At 43.0% G+C, this 18,010-nt stretch overlaps 1 protein-coding gene across 1 annotated transcript in view; it reads left to right on the plus strand.

Annotated features, from left to right (window-relative positions):
- LOC146788754 (vomeronasal type-2 receptor 26-like) overlaps positions 1-18,010 on the plus strand; it is a 789,631-nt gene that overhangs the window by 612,076 nt on the left and 159,545 nt on the right. The gene's annotated exons all lie outside the window — the stretch shown is intronic.

Here is an 18,010-nt window from a genome sequence, read left to right on the forward strand (position 1 = left end):
ACCGCGCGCCCACTTTACGCAGTTAGTGCCGTACACGCAAGGTGGGCACGCAGTGCGCTACGCGCACCGCGTGCCCACGTTACGCACCGTGCGCACATGGAGGACATATTATGCGCTTCCTTGTGATAGGTAATCTGTTAAATTTAATTTGTAAGTGATGACAATAATATGCCATGCACAGAGAGTGTTTTTTTTTTATTAAAATTTTTAGCGTAAGCGCACCGTACGCGTACGGTAAGCGTAATCGGCGAAATTTTCAAAAAATAAAAATTTACCGTTTTTGGCCTTGGGGGATCTTTGAGGACTCAACTAACATGGCTATGTACATGGGCGCTGTCTAAACAGCCCCTTTATATGTTTTTTGCCTTTGTTTACAGCCCCCCCCTCAGAGTGCGAGAGAGAAAATGGCGGCCGCCGCTTCCTGGTTTCGACCAATTCGAATGTTTACTTAGATGTAACAGCCAATCAGAATCGCGCTCGCGCACGCCACCGTACGCGTACGGTAAGCTTACGGTAAGCGTACCGTAAGCTGGCTCAGATATATATATTGATTTAAAGGCTATTTTCTCAGAATCTACTGAACAGATTTACACCAAACCTACAAAAGGCACTTCCTTGACCTGAGGACTACCTCTCTGCCAAATTTCTAGTAATTCTGTTCAGCCGTTCGGGCTGTAGCCCTGTCTAAAGGTCCTATGGAAAAATGCATGGGAAAAACGCGTTTTGGGACCCCCCTTTTATCTCAGCCCCCGATTGACGAATCCCCCCGAGACTTTCAGGGTAGGAGCGGAGCGTAGCGCCCCACCTATTTTGAGAAATTCGCGAGGATTCGTCGACCGGCGCCAAAGTTATTCAAAATAGAATGTTGCGGATTTCCTATGGAAACAGGGTCCTAACTATAACTACCTACTGGCGACCGCCAGTAGGTAATACATATATATATATATATATATATATAATGAGCAATAATAATATCCTTATGAGGGGAACACTTTAGTGCTGGTGCCGGCGTCGAGGAAAGGACCCGTCCTCGTTTGAAATTCCAAAAGCAAATGAAGAAAAACGCCGCACTCGCTCCAGTGTAGTCTGTTGGTGTTTATTGACTACATAGCTCTTCACCTACGCGTTTCAAGCTGGACACAGCTCCTGATCACGGTAGTTTTACAAGTCTTTTTTCAATTTCCTTATTTTATACCAAGATGTCACATGAGCTGATGGTGGTGCATTGTGGACTTGGTAGTCCGTCTAATGTTATAATAACATTTATTTTGTTGTATGGGTTCATTTATGTAATGGTTCATAATCAATTGTGATGGATGGTTCCTTTATCAATTGAAAATTGAAAATTGATTAAATTAATTTAATTAAATTAATTAATTTAAATTGAATTAAATTAAATTAAATTAAATTAACTTGTTTGGCCTGAGTGGCCTAAAATGAGCAAAGGTTAGGTTTCCTAAATTACGGCATTTAGCATAGTTGCTTTTGTCTGCTCGTATTATTGCTCATAGTTTTGGGGGCTGAGTGCCCTGTTATTACATAAATCATTTTTTTTTTTTTTTTTTTTTTAAACCAATCAACAAAGAAATGTGTTATACCAATAACTTGACATGGACATCTAATCACTCTGAGAAAAAGAGAAATGAAAAAGAAGAAGGAGAGAAAGAATTATGAGGAAAAGATGGGAGTCAAAGATAAGAATAGAAAAGAGAGAAGGGAGAATAAGTAAGGAAACATGGTACGCAATGGAAGGGGAGAAGAGTTGAGATATGGCAGTCATTAAATTTCATTATGCTTATTTGTACAGAGATCTACAGATGTACATGCATCTCCTCATCCCCATTAAGTCCAAACGGATTCTTGGTTTTGAACCGTATTATAAGTTTGGATTCTAGTGGTCGTAGTTTTTGAGTTCTATTGCCTCCTCTTTCATGATTTGGTATTGATGCTAGACCTGAATATTTAATGTCTAACCAAGTTTTGCCCTCATGTTGCTGGATATGCTTTGCTATTGCGTAGGTGTTATCTTTATTTTGAATACCTCGAATATGTTCCAATATGCGTTTTTTCAATGGACAAATTGTTGATCCTATGTATCGTTGGCCACAGCAACATTCAATTAGATATATGACAAATTGGGATTCACAGGTGATGGTGCCCTTGATTTCAAAAGTTTGGCCTTTGGGGTCTTTGATCGTTCGTAGATTTCTTCCCACTTTGCAAGCCTTGCATTTGAGGCATTTGGTGAATCCTGGTTGTCTTTTTTGAAGCCAAGTCTCTGTTTTTTTGGTCTCAAAATGGCTGTGAACCAGTGTGTCCTGAATTGAAGGTGCTTTTCTATAAGAAATCAATGGTTGGTTTCCTATTTTTGTTCCAATATCAGGATCCTTTTTGATTATATTCCAATATTTCATTATTGTTTTACGAATTTTAAAACTCTCTTTGGAATATGTCAGGATGAGTCTTGGTGGATCATTATTCGATGCTTTTGTTTTGTTTTTGTCTTTGCAAGTTAAAGTTTGGGCTCTTGATTTCTTTCTAGCTTTGATTTCTCCATTTGTAATATCCTTATGTTTATATCCCCATTGAATAAAACGTTTTTTGGTGTCTTCAAATTTAGCCTCCATTTCTTACGGATCGGAACAATTTCTTTTCATTCTTAGAAATTCTCCGTAAGGAATACTTCTTTTTAAATTCTCTGGGTGGAAGCTATTTCCATGGAGGATACTATTCGTAGCTGTTTTTTTACGAAATAGAGTAGTGTGTATCTTGTTGCATTTTATATACACCTTGGTGTCCAAGAATTCAATTTCCTTCTGTTGGATGTTAAAAGTGAATGTTAGACCAACGTCGTTCTGATTTAGTATTGTACTCTATCAGTTTGTCTTTAGATCCCTTCCAAAGAAGGAAGAAATCATCAATGAAACGCAGCCATAATGCTATATTGGCAGTGTATAGGTCGTTTTCTTCTCTCCAAGCCACGTTTTTCTCCCACCAACCCATGGTGAGATTGGCGTAGCTTGGAGAGAAGGAAACTCCCATAGCAGTTCCGCGTTTCTGCGAGTACATGTGTTTATTGAACAAAAACACATTATTGGTTAGACATACTTCGATCATTTCTAGTAGCATAGTAGAATGCTGTAGGTCCCCAATAGGTCTCTGTTTCAGAAAGTAGGCAATGGCAGCTAGCCCAATATTGTGATTGATAGAAGTGTACAAAGACACAACATCAATGGTTACCAGCAAATATTCGGGGTGCCAATCTGTTTCCATCAGGATTCTCAAGAAGTCCCCAGTGTCTTTAATATAGGAACTTAATGTTGGAACTATGGGTGCCAAAAAGTGGTCCACATAGGATGCTATGTTTTCGTATAGGGATCCACAACTGGATATTATGGGGCGTGCTGGTGGTTTATTTAGTGTTTTATGCACTTTAGGCAGAAAGTATATAGTTGGTGTTACGGGATTGTTTGTGGTTAGGAAGGTCATTTTGTCAAAGCTTAATAGTCCCTTTTTGTGCCATTGCAGTAGCCGTTCTTGTATTTCTATGATCATTTTTGGAATGGGGTTGTTGGTCAATCTGGTGTAGTTGGTCTGATCATTGAGTTGGCGTGTGGCTTCATCAATATAATCCTGTTTGTTGAGGATGACAATGTTGCCACCTTTATCCGCTGGCTTAATTTCAATTAAATGATTATTTTTTAGCTTTATTAAGGCTTGACGTTCTTGTATTGATAGGTTTTCTTTTCTATTGCCATGTTTGGTATTTTCCATGGTCTCCAGTTCTGCCACAACCAGGTCATGGAAAGTCTCTATCCGATTGCCAGGATGGAGTATCGGACAAAATGATGATTTTATCTTGAAATTGGTCCTTGGATGATTATCTGTTGGAATTCCCAATTCTTCTAATAATTGTGTGTCTGTTAGGTCACCTTGGTCCACTTCATGAGACAATTTGTATGCTGTTATTAAACCATTGGTATCAGCTATGGTATATTCTTGCATGTTTGGAGTCACATTGGTGTCTTCAACTATTGCAATTTGGCCTGTATTGCAAGTAGTTTTTTCAAAGAATTTCTTCAATTTTAGTTTCCGAACGTATTTGTATACGTCTATCTTGGTTTCAACTATGTCTTGATGTTTTTCTGGACAAAAGGTTAACCCTTTATTCAGTACACTGTATTTGGCTGGTGACAGTTGATGATGAGATAAGTTGATTATTAGATTTGGTTCCTTTGTATCATTCATCAAGGTCTTCATTTTTTTGTTGTTGTTACTGTCCGATTGCGAAGCTGATATCTTTGTTTTTCTGCTTCATCTGGTTTTCCGGTGGTTTCTCGATAGGTATGTTGGGCTCGACCTCGTCCTCTGCTTCGTCCTCTCCCCCGTCCTCTTTCTCTTGTTTGTGGGGTTTGTTGATCTTGATAGAGGATTTTCATCTCCTCTAAAAAAGAGAACTTCTTTGTGGCTGCGCCTTGATATTCATTATCACTTATGTCTGAATATATATATATATATATATATATATATAATCTACTGGCGGTCGCCAGTAGATAGTTATAGTTAGGACCGTGTTTCCATAGGAAATCCGCAACATTCTATTTGGAATAACTTTGGCGCCGGTTGACGAATCCTCGCAAAATTTTCAAACTAGGTGGGGCGCTCCGCTCCGCTCCTACCCTGAAACTCTCGGGGTGATTCGTCAAGCGGGGGCCGAGAAAAAAGGGGGGTCCCAAAACGCGTTTTCCCCATGCATTTTTCCATAGGACCTTTAGTCGAAGGTACAGCCCGAACGGCTGAACAGAATTACTTGAAATTTGGCAGAGAGGTAGTCCTCAGGTCAGGGAAGTGCCTTTTGCAGGTCTGGTGTCAATCTGTTCAGTAGTTCCTGAGAAAATCAAAAGTAAAATCATATATATATGTGGGCGGAGCCTAACCACACATCTCATCCTGAGATCTGATTGGCTGTCGGCACTTCATCCAAGAAGTGTTGGCAGACATCTTGGGACCAATATACATGATAGCACCTCATTAAAAAGCATTGCAGTTAATAGAAGGTTTTAAGACTTTAGTTACATTGTAAATCATTTGTTGATGGTACCATACTCATTTTAGGAATTGTGGTATGTTCTAAGGTGATTTCACCATGTGAAAAAGCCTTCTGCTGGGATATCATGATTGAGAGAAAAATATTTTCTCATGCTTTTCCCACAGAGGTTTGGAAGGTGATCTATAAGCTAAACTGAGAGCTTATGTTCTGTAAATTCACATTATCTTTCTCAGTCATGTGAGAATGAAGTCTGACATTCTCAGTAAAGCATGTACATCCAACAAGGGCAGAGACTGTCAGTTGATTCCTTTGTGTTCTACTGCAGCTTCCCAGAGTGTTCCAAAGAACAACTAGAGCGCTAACAGTCCTACTTATGATAAACGTATGGCACACCTGAAGCCATCTTGCTTGGATTAAAGTGGTAACTCTTAAAACATTTAATTTAAAAAGGAACAAAATGAGGGGGTTAATTTTTCCATAAAAAGTATGATTAGTGCTGCAGAAAGAAAAATTAGGGCACATTTTGAGTGACTTCTCAAATCCTCTTCTATTTCATAAAAAAATTCTGACATGCAGACTGAAACATGCACTTTCAATACCAGCAGCAGTTTTCCCTGGTGAGCAGTAGCTTTACTACAGTGATCTAATGAGCAAAAAGAGTGCTAACATTCTGAATTTATGGCAAATGTGTGACACATCTGAATGCCTTCTTGATGGAATCAAAGTAAAAAACTGAAAGTATTTCCTACTGAGGAGACTGCAGTAAATGAGGAAATTAGGAAACTTCATAACAAATAAGTCTCCCAAGATGGCCACCAGAGACAAAAGAGCCCAAATGTAGCCCAAATATCACCAAGATGTACCCCAAGTATAGCCCAATGACAGAATGTCCCAGAGTGTTCTTAAAAACAACTAGAGCGCTTACTGTCTTCATTATGACAAACGTATGGCACACCTGAAGCCATCTTGATTGGAATAAACTGGTAACACTTAAAACATTTAATTTAAAAAGGAACACAATGAGGGGGTTCATTTTGCCATAGAAATTATGATTAATGCTGAAGAAAGAAAATGATGGCACATTTTGAGTGACTTCTCAAATCTTCTTCTATTTCATTAAAAAATTCTGACATGCAGACTGAAACATGCACTTTTAATACCAGGAGCAGACTTCCATGGTGAACAGTAGTTTTACTACAGTGATCTAATGAGCAACTAGAGTGCTAACATTCAGAATTTATGGCAAATGTGTGACATACCTGAATACCTTCATGATGGAATCAAAGTAAAAACTGAAAGCATTTCCTACTGAGGAGACTGCAGTACATGAGGAAATTAGGAAACTTCATAACAAATAAATCTCCCAAGATGGCCACCGGAGACAAAAGAGCCCAAATGTAGCCCAAAATCACCCAGATGTAGCCCAAATATAGCCCAATGACAGAAGTGTGCAAAACACTTATTATTTTGTGTTTTTGCAGTGTTATATAGTGCAGACTTGTCAGGTATTGGAGTGCTTTACATGAGCATTGGTTACATCACACAAGAACAAATTCATTTTGGTTGTAGACATGGGGAGACTAAGTGATTTGACCAGAATCACAGAATGTCGAGCTGAAGCAGAAACTCCAACCTGGTTCCCCAGTTGCAAAGTCTGCAGATCTGGAAGTCACACCACATCCTCTCCCCCTAAGTGCAACATTTAATCAAGTGGTCAACTGGATAAAAAAACATAAAGATAACAAATAATTTAAAAGTGCTTTGTCGCTATTTGAAAACTCAGAAAATATGTCCTTATTTTAGTCTTTTAGAGCACTAACCATAATTTTGATGCCAATAAAAGACGCTCTCATATATGTAATTTCTAAAGGAAATGCTCTAGGTATTACAGTTTTGATTACATCAAGATGACGTCAGGCGTTCCACACTTTTGTAAAAAATATAGAATGTTAGCAATCTAGTTGTTCATTAGGATACTGTTGAGAGGCAGAGGCCAGGGGCACGGACTCTGAAAATTGAAGGCAGGTAGGAGGGTGCAAAGGCAACAATTTAACCACACTGAGCAGGCAGGAAGGGCCGTGGCAGCACAACAGACTATGGAGGGCAGTGGAAAGGGGGGCAGGGGCAACAAACCAACAATACAGGACTTGCAAGAGAGGCTGTGGCAATGTAATAGACCATTGTGGGCAGAAGGAAGAGGCAATGGTAGTACAACCATACATGCCAACAGACCCGATTCAGCCAGGAAACGTCCAATGTTTTTAAGCTCATATGTTATTTGATCTGTCTCCTGTCTACAATCTCCTCTTTTTCAATGTAACTCAAAGGGGAAAATCAATACCCCAGTTTTTTTCAAAATCTCCCTCTTACCAAGTTCAAAATGTTCGCAAGTATGGTACATTGGATCATGGAAGGAAATGGGGTAGGGACATGGACTTGGATAACAGAGGACAGGAGGGACATGGAGAGGTGCACCAAACTGACCCTGCAGGGCAGGCATCAGGGTTTGCAGCAGCACAATACACCACACAGGGCATGCGGGACGGGAGTGCAGCACAACAATCCATAGAAAGCAAGAGGGAGGGGACAGGACCATGCACATGGACAACAGAGAACAGAGGGGCAAGAGGCAATGGTAGCTAGCTGACCATAATGGACAGACAGGAGAGAAAGCTGCAGTATAACAGACCATAAAGGGCAGGAGGGACGGATCAGGGGCATTACAATGGAACAGACAAGCCAGGAGGGAGGGAGTAGGGGTCTGCACATGTAAACAGAGGGCTGGGGCAAGGGGGCAGGGCAGGAGCAGCAAGATAGCCATGGAGGTCAGGCAGGATGGGCACTAGAAGCAAGACACACCTTGAAGAACAACAGTGAGACTGTGATGGAATACACACAGACCATGGAGGGAAGGTGGGAGGGGGTCAGGGGCAGCTAACTGACCACACAGGGAAGGTGGGAGGGGCCATGGCAGCACAGAAGACCATGCATGGCAAGTGGGAGGGTTAGTGGCAGCACAATGGCTATGATGGGCAAGAAGGAGGGTGCAGGGGCATGCACAAAGGACGATGGAGGATAGAAGGGAGGGTCAGGACCTGTGCACAGACAAGAAAGTTCAGGGGAAGGGGCCTCACAACAGACCGCACGGGGCAGGCAGGAGGAGCAGTTGCAGCACAACAGACCAGGGAGGGCAGAAGGGTGTGGCAGTACAATGGACCATGTAGGACAGGAGGAAGAGGATAGGGGCATGGCATGTGGACAGGCAGGGTGGAGGTGGCAGGGACAGGTTACAGTCATCTGACAATGCTAGGCAGATGGGAGGGGAGTGGCAGCTCAACAGAACACTCAGAGTAGATAGGAGTGGCAGGTCTATGGAACATGGTGGGCAAAAAGGATGGAGCAGGGGCATGCACAAAGACATCGGAGGGCAGGGGGAAGGAGAATAGGGGCAGCAAGCTAAGCACAGAGTTTAAGCAGGAGGTCAATGATGGGGCATAGAATTGGGCACTGGAGGGCAGGAGGAGTGGACTGGTACATCATACTAAATTGAGGGCAGTGTCAGCACATCAGACCATGCATGGCAGGAGGGAGGAGGCTAGTCCATGGATTCACACTACAGAGGATATGGAGGAGGGGGATGGGGCAGCAAGCTAACTGTTCAGAGAAGGCGGGTATTAGGAACTTTATTGTTTTTAAAACATGTGTCTGTGCGAACTACTTAAAATATGAACAAGTATACAGCATAATCTCACTTTTATTCAGGAAGAAGAGGACGTTTGTGACTGTGACTCCGGGCTCACTTGGCAGAAACACCCCCTGACCCTCCACCCTCTATCGCAAAATGTAATGCCCGTGAAAAGGGTAGGTGAACACAGTGTTATATAGAACATAGTCCTGAGAGCACGATTTAAAATGAAAACTAGATAAAGTATATGGTATAAACTATGCACCAAAAAGTGTGATATAAGATGAACCGGGCGTGAAATATAATATGCAATACATTGTGCGCAATGACAGATTCATTGCAGAGTGCGAGATAGCACAGGCACTAGCGCGTGCTATGCGATATGCGCCTTGGAGTGTAATATGCACAGGGCAGTGTTGTGTAACCTAACTAGTCTCTAAAGTTGTAATATAAAATATGTGCTGGGGAGTGTAACGTTGCATATGCACTGTGACAAAGATATGGATCCCAGATTGTAATATGTATGGCATAGCACTGTGTGTTATAACATAGGCATCGAGGAAGGCACGTTAGATGGGGCAATATAACCCGTGCGAAGACAAGTGTGGCATGACATATTCACGGGGTAGTGTTACAGTGCACATGGGCTAGAGAGTGTCATAGCATATGCACTAGCTGGTGGAATTCAACACAGAGGTGTGTGGCACTCAGCAGGCAATGGTGGGTGTAACACAGCATTGGGCTCTGCCAGGAGCGCGCTGTGATTCTCAAGTGATGTTCGTCCCCTTTCCAGAGAGTAAAATAAAAAGTATTACACATCCGGCAGTGGATGTGTGTTTTATTAACCGTGAGGGGGGTTTCTTGCATAGTTTTGGTCGAATTTTTGTCGAATCCCCTTTGAATGGCTTGGTGTGCATGTGTATTAAATGTGCCCGTCAATAGCTACCCATGTATGTATAAATAAACGACAAGGGTGTCTACCGGGATTAGGCACGGTAGGGCATCAGACATGTCAGAGCTTCACTAGTGGTGTAAATACATTCCACGTGGATTCATTGTATGCATAGTCGCCTTTTAATGAATATCACACAAATCGTCATGGTGATAGGTACGTACGGTTTGTCCAGCATGTCCTAGGTGTGTCTATAAATATATATTTTTTTAAAATAATAAAAAAACAGTGGCCGGCCCTGGGGATTGGGGTCAAAAAAATATAATTAGGAGACAGGCCCTGGGGGATGGGGTCATCAGGGCCAATAAATTAGAATAAGAAGGGGAACCACACAGCCCCCCTTCTTAAAAAATTAAAATAAATAAAAGACTGGCATCGTGCCGGAGGCCACGCCCCCTCCTTGCAGCACTCTGCAAACGCACCCCCTGGCGAGTTGTAAGTTGGGGAATTAATTCCTCTTCAATACTGAGGGTCCCTGAGGGCCAACTAGCCCAACAGGCATCTCCAGTATGCGCCAGGGAGCTGCGCTGCAGACAGGAGTTCTGAGGCCAAGCCCCTTTTTACACCTCTCTGCAACGCAGCTCTGTGGCGCTTACTGGAGGTACCTAGTGGTCTAGTTTGACCCTAGGGACCCTTAGGATTCAAGGGGACTTAATCTCTCAACTTAGAACAGCCACAGGGCGCGTTTAAACAGTGGGGAAGGGAGGGGACGGGGCCTGAGGTGACGTGTGCAAACACGCACTATGGCACGTTTTAAATTGGGGATATAATTTCACTTCAATACTGAGGGCCCCTGGGGGCTAACTAGCCCACCAAGTGCTTCCAGTAAGCGCCACTGAGCTGCATTGCAGAGAGGTGGTCCAGGCCGTGCCACTTTTTACACCTCTCTGCAACGCAGCTCTGTGGCACTTACTGGAGGTACCTAGTGGGCTAGTTGGACCCTAGGGACCCTCAGGATTCAAATGAACTTAATCTCCCAACTAAAAACGGACACAGGGCGTGTTTACACAGTGGTGAAGGGAGGGGACGGGGCCTGAGTTAACGTGTGCAAAAACGCCCTGTGGCCTGTTTTAGGAGGTAGTTTTAATCCCCCTGCCCTATTATATACTAGGGGCTTACAGAGGAGGTCATGCTAATCACAGGGGGACCCCAACGCATAATGTTCCCTAGTGTATGTAGGTGTTTTCACTGTATTCTAAGTGTCTTTTAACATAGCACTGGCTCTAGGACTGGTTAGTCAGACTCAGTTACCACCAGTATCCGTCTGAAAAAGTTGAGGGTACAGGATGATTTTGCAACAAGGCTTCTTTCTGCTCTTCTTTTTGTTTTTTCTGCACGTTATCCTTCTTCCTGCACTTTTCTTCGTCTTTGAGGACTTCTGTTGCTTCTTTCTGCACTTCTTTTTTTTCTTTCTGTGCATTTTTTCTTCTTTCTTCTCATGTCCTATCTCTGTAGGCATAGTTAGAAATTAGCATTTAAAAAACCTTTGAAATTCACCGAAAAAACCATAGGTTTCAGGCACGTTATAGTTAGGAATTAGCATTTAAAAAACCTCAGAAATTCACTGAAAAAACCATAGGTTTCAGGGGTGTTATAGTTAGCTGGACTTTTCACTTGTACAAAACCATTGAAATTCCCCCGTTATAGTTAGTTCAGCTAACTATAACTCGCGCGCCCGCAATGCACTGCTGATGACGTCACATATTACATCACTCATGACATGGTCAGTGACATCACTCATGACATCACTGATGACATCTCAAATGACATCACTGATGACATCACTGATGACATCATCCTTGTGATAGAGTGGCAGACCTCCTCTCACCCTAATATAACCTTTGATACACACATTCAAAAATAGAGACTAAAATTTTCAAAACAATGGACATACCAATACCAGTTACAACAACCTCTTCAGTAATTCTAAGATCCACATACACATCCACTCATTCACCAACAGTCCTATACAGTCACTCATACATGTACTCACTCATCATATGTACTCATACACCTATACATCCTGTTACACAATGCCACTCATCCATAGAGTTACTCACACACATAGTCACTCATGCTAATAAAGAATCAAACATACATTTACTTGCATATACAGTTATACACACACCACCACACTTACTTCTACGGAAACTTACACATACTTAGTCTTTTAAACAATCACTTATAGAAAAACATACTTATTCATACAGGAACTCTTTCAATCTCTCACTCTCACATATACTCACTTATATACACCAATAGTCACATATACTAGTTTAAAACATATGTAGTTACTCATAAAGACACTATTGAGACAGTCATTCACTCACTAACACACCCATACACACACTCCTCCACCCATACAGTCCTGCACACATGCTGTCTTCAACACATATAAACAGTGAGTCACTCATTCATGCACCTATGCACTACGTAATACCCCCCACCGAACCATGCAGACACTCAGACTGATACTCAAAAAACCAACTAATAACCTATATAGACACCCATGTAGCTACTCACCAACCCATGCAGCCACTTATACACAAAGTGAGAGACTGATACAAATATTTACATATTTAAACATTACTCACTAAGCCATGTATTCACTATGATACACTTAATCAGTCAGTTTCACAATAAAGTTTTCAAAAACAAATCATCCATTTAGACACTTATATACCCATTTATTCTTCCATCGACCTTGAGATATACATATATAAAACATATTTAATTTTCAGAAAAAAACACATTCACTGGATCATGTCATCAGTGATGTCATCAGTGATGTCATTTGAGATGTCATCAGTGATGTCATGAGTGATGTCACTGACCATGTCATGAGTGATGTAATATGTGACGTCATCATCAGTGCATTGTGGGCGCGCGAGTTATAGTTAGCTGAACTAACTATAACGGGGGAATTTCAATGGTTTTGTACAAGTGAAAAGTCCAACTAACTATAACACCCCTGAAACCTATGGTTTTTTCAGTGAATTTCTGAGGTTTTTTAAATGCTAATTCCTAACTATAACGTGCCTAAAACCTATGGTTTTTTCGGTGAATATATATATACATGTATACATATGCATATATTTATGTAGGGTCCTCTAAAACACTGTAAATACTAAATCAGTCTCATATTTTATGAAGGCTGTTTCTATGTTAAACACACAAGATGATGGATGGAATGTTGCACATTGGCAAAACATTCACCCCCAGTCACAGATCTGGGATTAATCCATTGTTATTTTGCTCACCATGCCACCCCAGTTCAGACATGGTCATATGCAAATCAGTCTTGACCCTGTGCCTCATGGGAACAGTCCAGCCCGAACTACCAAGCCATGTCTTCCCTGGACTGGAATCAAGCATCCTAGGACCGGTTTCAGGGTTTCACCCTTCTTCAGCCAGGATAGCTTCACTCCAGTGGTGTAGTGAGCATGGGACCAATGTCTGGGCATACCCCTCCCAAATAGGGCGAACAGCAAAACACACCACATGGGGGACGGAATGTTGCACATTGGCAAAACATTCACCCCCAGTCACAGATCTGGGTTTATTCCATCTTTATTTTGCTCACCACGCCGCCCCAGTTCAGACATGGCCATATGCAAATCTGTCTTGACCCTGTGCCTCATGGGAAGAGTCCAGCCCGAACTGCCAAGCCATGTCTTCCCTGGACCGGAAACAAGCATCCTAGGACCGGTTCTGGGGTTTCCCCCCTCTTTAGCCAGGATAGCTTAACTCCAGTGGCGTAGTGAGCATGGGACCAATGTCTGGGCATACCCCTCCCACATAGAGCAAACAGCAAAACACACAAGATGATGGACAGAATGTTGCACATTGGCAAAACATTCACCCCCAGTCACAGATCCGGGTTTAATCCATCATTATTTTGCTCACCACTCCACCCCAGTTCAGACGTGGCCATATGTTTCTATGTTAATCCTTCTGAGTGGACTCTAACTTTCAATTTCTTCTTTACATTTTATTTTTTCTCTTTTCTGTCAGTCCTATGAACCATCGAAACAGGACTTAAGGCCAGATTTACTAACTTTAGGAATACAGATTTCCTTATTGCAATTACACCCAAATTGGAATTAGGAAATTGGTATTCCTAATGTCGCTATCTGAGTGAGTCGCAAATTGACTTACCTCATGAAATTTCAGTAAGAAAGGTGGAAATTTGTAACCTGTTAGGAACCAACACCATCACAGGGATGGTGGCCTGTTGTGTTCAGCAGACCACCATTTCTGTGATTCCTTTGAAAAAAAACAGTCTTTCTTTTTCTTCTTATGCAACCCATCTTCCTTAAAGGACAAATGGATGCATGTAATATGAAAAAAGGAAACAGTAGACAGTGGTCCGTGGAACCATTGCTTGCTCTTAAAAAATATTTTGTTTACATTCTCAAAGGAGAAGGTTCTCATTGTGGACCCATTCCTCTTTGTGGAAGTATTAAAGTTTTGTGACCAGAATTCATTTGCAAAACAGAAATAAATAAGATATTGATTCAGTATTTGAAAGTGATGTCCTAAACATGCCCCTTCCAAATACCGAATCACTAACACAAGTTGCGATTTGGTAACATATTACTGAATCTCAATTTGTGCTTTTGTACATTAAAAAACGTATTTTTGTGGTCTCTCTGGCCATTTCCAATGACTAAAATGCTTTGTACACCTTCTTTGTACATCTGGGCCTTGGTGTATCCCCACAAAACCACTACATTAATAAAATGAATACACTATTAAAGAACTCATTGTTGAAATATCACTGGGCAGATCTACCCAGATATTTTTTCAAACATCACTCTGTGATCAGGCGCTGCACTCAGTATCTCTGTGATTACTTCTGCATGATGAGAGCAGATTCAACCTTGCCCTGCCACACCTTCCTCTTCAACACATAGTGCATGACCACAGCCCTTGGATCTTTGTAACCATGCTCTGCCACACCTTCCTCTTCAACACATAGTGCATGACCACAGCCCTTGGCTCTTTGTCTCCATGCTCTGCCATGCCTTCCTCTTCAATAAGTAGAGCATGGCCACAGCCATTGGCTCTTTGTCACCATGCTCTGCCACACCTTCCTCTTCAACACATAGTGCATGACCACAGCCCTTGGCTCTTTGTCACCATGCTCTGCCACACCTTCCTCTTCAACACATAGTGCATGACCACAGCCCTTGGCTCTTTGTCTCCATGCTCTGCCATGCCTTCCTCTTCAATAAGTAGAGCATGGCCACAGCCATTGGCTCTTTGTCACCATGCTCTGCCATGCCTTCCTCTTCAATAAGTAGAGCATGGCCACAGCCATTGGCTCTTTATGACCAAGCCCTGACACACGTATCCTGGCACTGTCCACTGAATAGCTCCAGTTATTGCCTTCATGGCCTGCCATCATGACCAACTCCTGCAACACCTATCACTTCAATCTGACCTGTCTGCCCAGTGCCAGCATCCAACGCTCTTCAACAGGCATGGTGTGGTCTCTACCACTGAAGTCCATCTTGTATCAATAGCACATTCTTTGCCTCAAACCTAGTGCAGCAGCTCTTTCCCTACATGTTCTGTCTACATAACTAAACTGGACAATAAAGTTACCATGTGGTGCATTGATTTGGAACCTTTATGACCTGTGACCCACCAAAAAGGCTTTAATCACAACCGCCCATGCAACAATGAAAGTAGCAGCTCAGTCAGTACCCTATTCATTCTACTGTAGGTATTATTGCAATGTATGGTTATTTATTTGCTGTGTCCACTTTCTGTTTCTCTGTCTTCTTCCAGTTACATCATTACATGAGGGATCTTCATTTTAAAACTTCCTCTGGTGATGAAATCTACTTCGATGATCTCGGGGACCCGCCCACGCACTTTGACATTTTTAACTGGTTTTACCATGGTCTCGGTAACTCTTCTAGAATTAAAGTGGGAAGCTTCCATCTAAGCCCTTCTGGGGAGGAACAGCTCATCATTGATGAAAGAGCCATTCATTGGCACCCCGACTTTAAACAGGTAATGGCTCCTGTCTGAATTGGGAACAAACTTGGAAAAAAAGGTGAGAATCACATGGATGTGCAAGAATAAGAATAATCAACAGAGAAGTAATTGTTGCCTCATTTTGAGGTTGTATCAGCGGGTGAACCACAATCTATCACAGTTCAGTTGCCCCACAGAACTCTCAGGGACATATTTACAAGCCATTAGCGCCACTGGAATGTCACTTTTTTTTATGCTCCGGTGGTGCTCTATGCAAGCCCATATTTATAAGGCTGAGCCAAGCCATTTTGTATGGCTTAACAGTGCCTTGCTAATCTGGACCTCTACAACACAGTTTTCTGCAGCAAAGGGACATGCAATTGCTGTTGCTGTGTGCGTTCCCAGCAACGCCCATGGCTTGTTGACACTGCCCCAGATTTACAAGGATCTGTACATCTGAGGCAGCACTAAAAATGTGCCTTTCAAAAGGAGGACTTAATGTGGTGTAAGGAGTAGAAATACTTCTATTTCTCCAAATTTTTGCTATATAATATTTTGATGCACTGCAGCACGGCAAGCCTTCCTGCTGCACTACTGTGCATCGAAATAAAAAGGTAGGAATGTGCAATATCTATGAGGGTGCCTGCATTGATGCACGTCATCTCATTATGCACCAGTGCAGGGGAGAAGCACAGGAATCAGTATCTATGAGGGTGCCTGCGTTGATGCATGTCATCCCATTGTGCACCAGTGCAGGGGAGAAGGACAGGTATCAGTATCTATGAGGGTGCCTGCGTTGATGCACATCATCCCATTGTGCACCACTGCAGGGGAGAAGGACAGTTATCAATATCTATGAGTGTGCCTGCGTTGACGCATGTCATCCCATTGTGCACCAGCGCAGGGGAGAAGGACAGGTATCAGTATCTATGAGGGTGCCTGCGTTGATGCATGTCATCCCATTGTGCACCAGTGCAGGGGAGAAGGACAGGTATCAGTATCTATGAGGGTGCCTGCATTGATGCATGTCATCCCATTGTGCACCATAGCAGGAGAGAAGGGCAGGTATCAGTATCTATCAGGGTGTCTGAGTTGATGTACGTCATCCCATTGTGCACCAGTGCAGTGGAGAAGGACAGGTATCAGTATCTATGAGGGTGCCTGCATTGATGCACGTCATCCCATTGTGCACCAGTGCAGGAGAGAAGGACAGGAATCAGTATCTATGAGGGTGCCTCCGTTGATGCATGTCATCCCATTGTGCACCAGTGCAGGGGAGAAGGACAGGTATCAGTATCTATGAGGGTGCCTGTGTTAATGCATGTCATCCCATTGTGCACCAGTGCAGGGGAGAAGGACAGGTATCAATATCTATGAGGGTGCCTGCGTTGATGCATGTCATCCCATTGTGCGCAGGGGATAAGGAAAGGTATCAATATCTATGAGGGTGCCTGCGTTGATGCATGTCATCCCATTGTGCACCCGTGCAGGGGAGAAGGACAGGTATCAGTATCTATGAGGGTGCCTGCGTTAATGCATGTCATCCCATTGTGCACCAGTGCAGGGGAGAAGGACAGGTATCAATATCTATGAGGGTGCCTGCGTTGATGCATGTCATCCCATTGTGCACCAGTGCAGGGGAGAAGGAAAGGTATCAATATCTATGAGGGTGCCTGCGTTGATGCATGTCATCCCATTGTGCACCCGTGCAGGGGAGAAGGACAGGTATCAGTATCTATGAGGGTGCCTGCATTGATGCATGTCATCCCATTGTGCACTAGTGCAGGGGAGAAGGACAGGTATCAATATCTATGTGAGTGCCTGCGTTGATGCATGTCATCCCATTGTGCACCAGTGCAGGGGAGAAGGACAGGTCTCAGTATCTATGAGGGTGCCTGCGTTGATGCATGTCATCCCATTGTGCACCAGCGCAGGGGAGAAGGACAGTATCAGTATCTATGAGGGTGCCTGCGTTCATGCATGTCATCCCATAGTGCACCAGTGCAGGGGAGAAAGACAGGTATCAGTATCTATGAGGGTGCCTGCGTTGATGCATGTCATCCCATTGTGCACCATTGCAGGAGAGAAGGGCAGGTATCAGTATCTATCAGGGTGTCTGAGTTGATGCACGTCATCCCATTGTGCACCAGTGCAGTGGAGAAGGACAGGTATCAGTATCTATGAGGGTGCCTGCGTTGATGCACGTCATCCCATTGTGCACCAGTGCAGGGGAGAAGGACAGGTATCAGTATCTATGAGGGTGCCTGCGTTAATGCATGTCATCCCATTGTGCACCAGTGCAGGGGAGAAGGACAGGTATCAATATCTATGAGGG

Source organism: Triturus cristatus, chromosome 10, assembly GCF_964204655.1.
Source record: "Triturus cristatus chromosome 10, aTriCri1.1, whole genome shotgun sequence".
NCBI classification, from domain to species: Eukaryota; Metazoa; Chordata; class Amphibia; order Caudata; family Salamandridae; genus Triturus; species Triturus cristatus.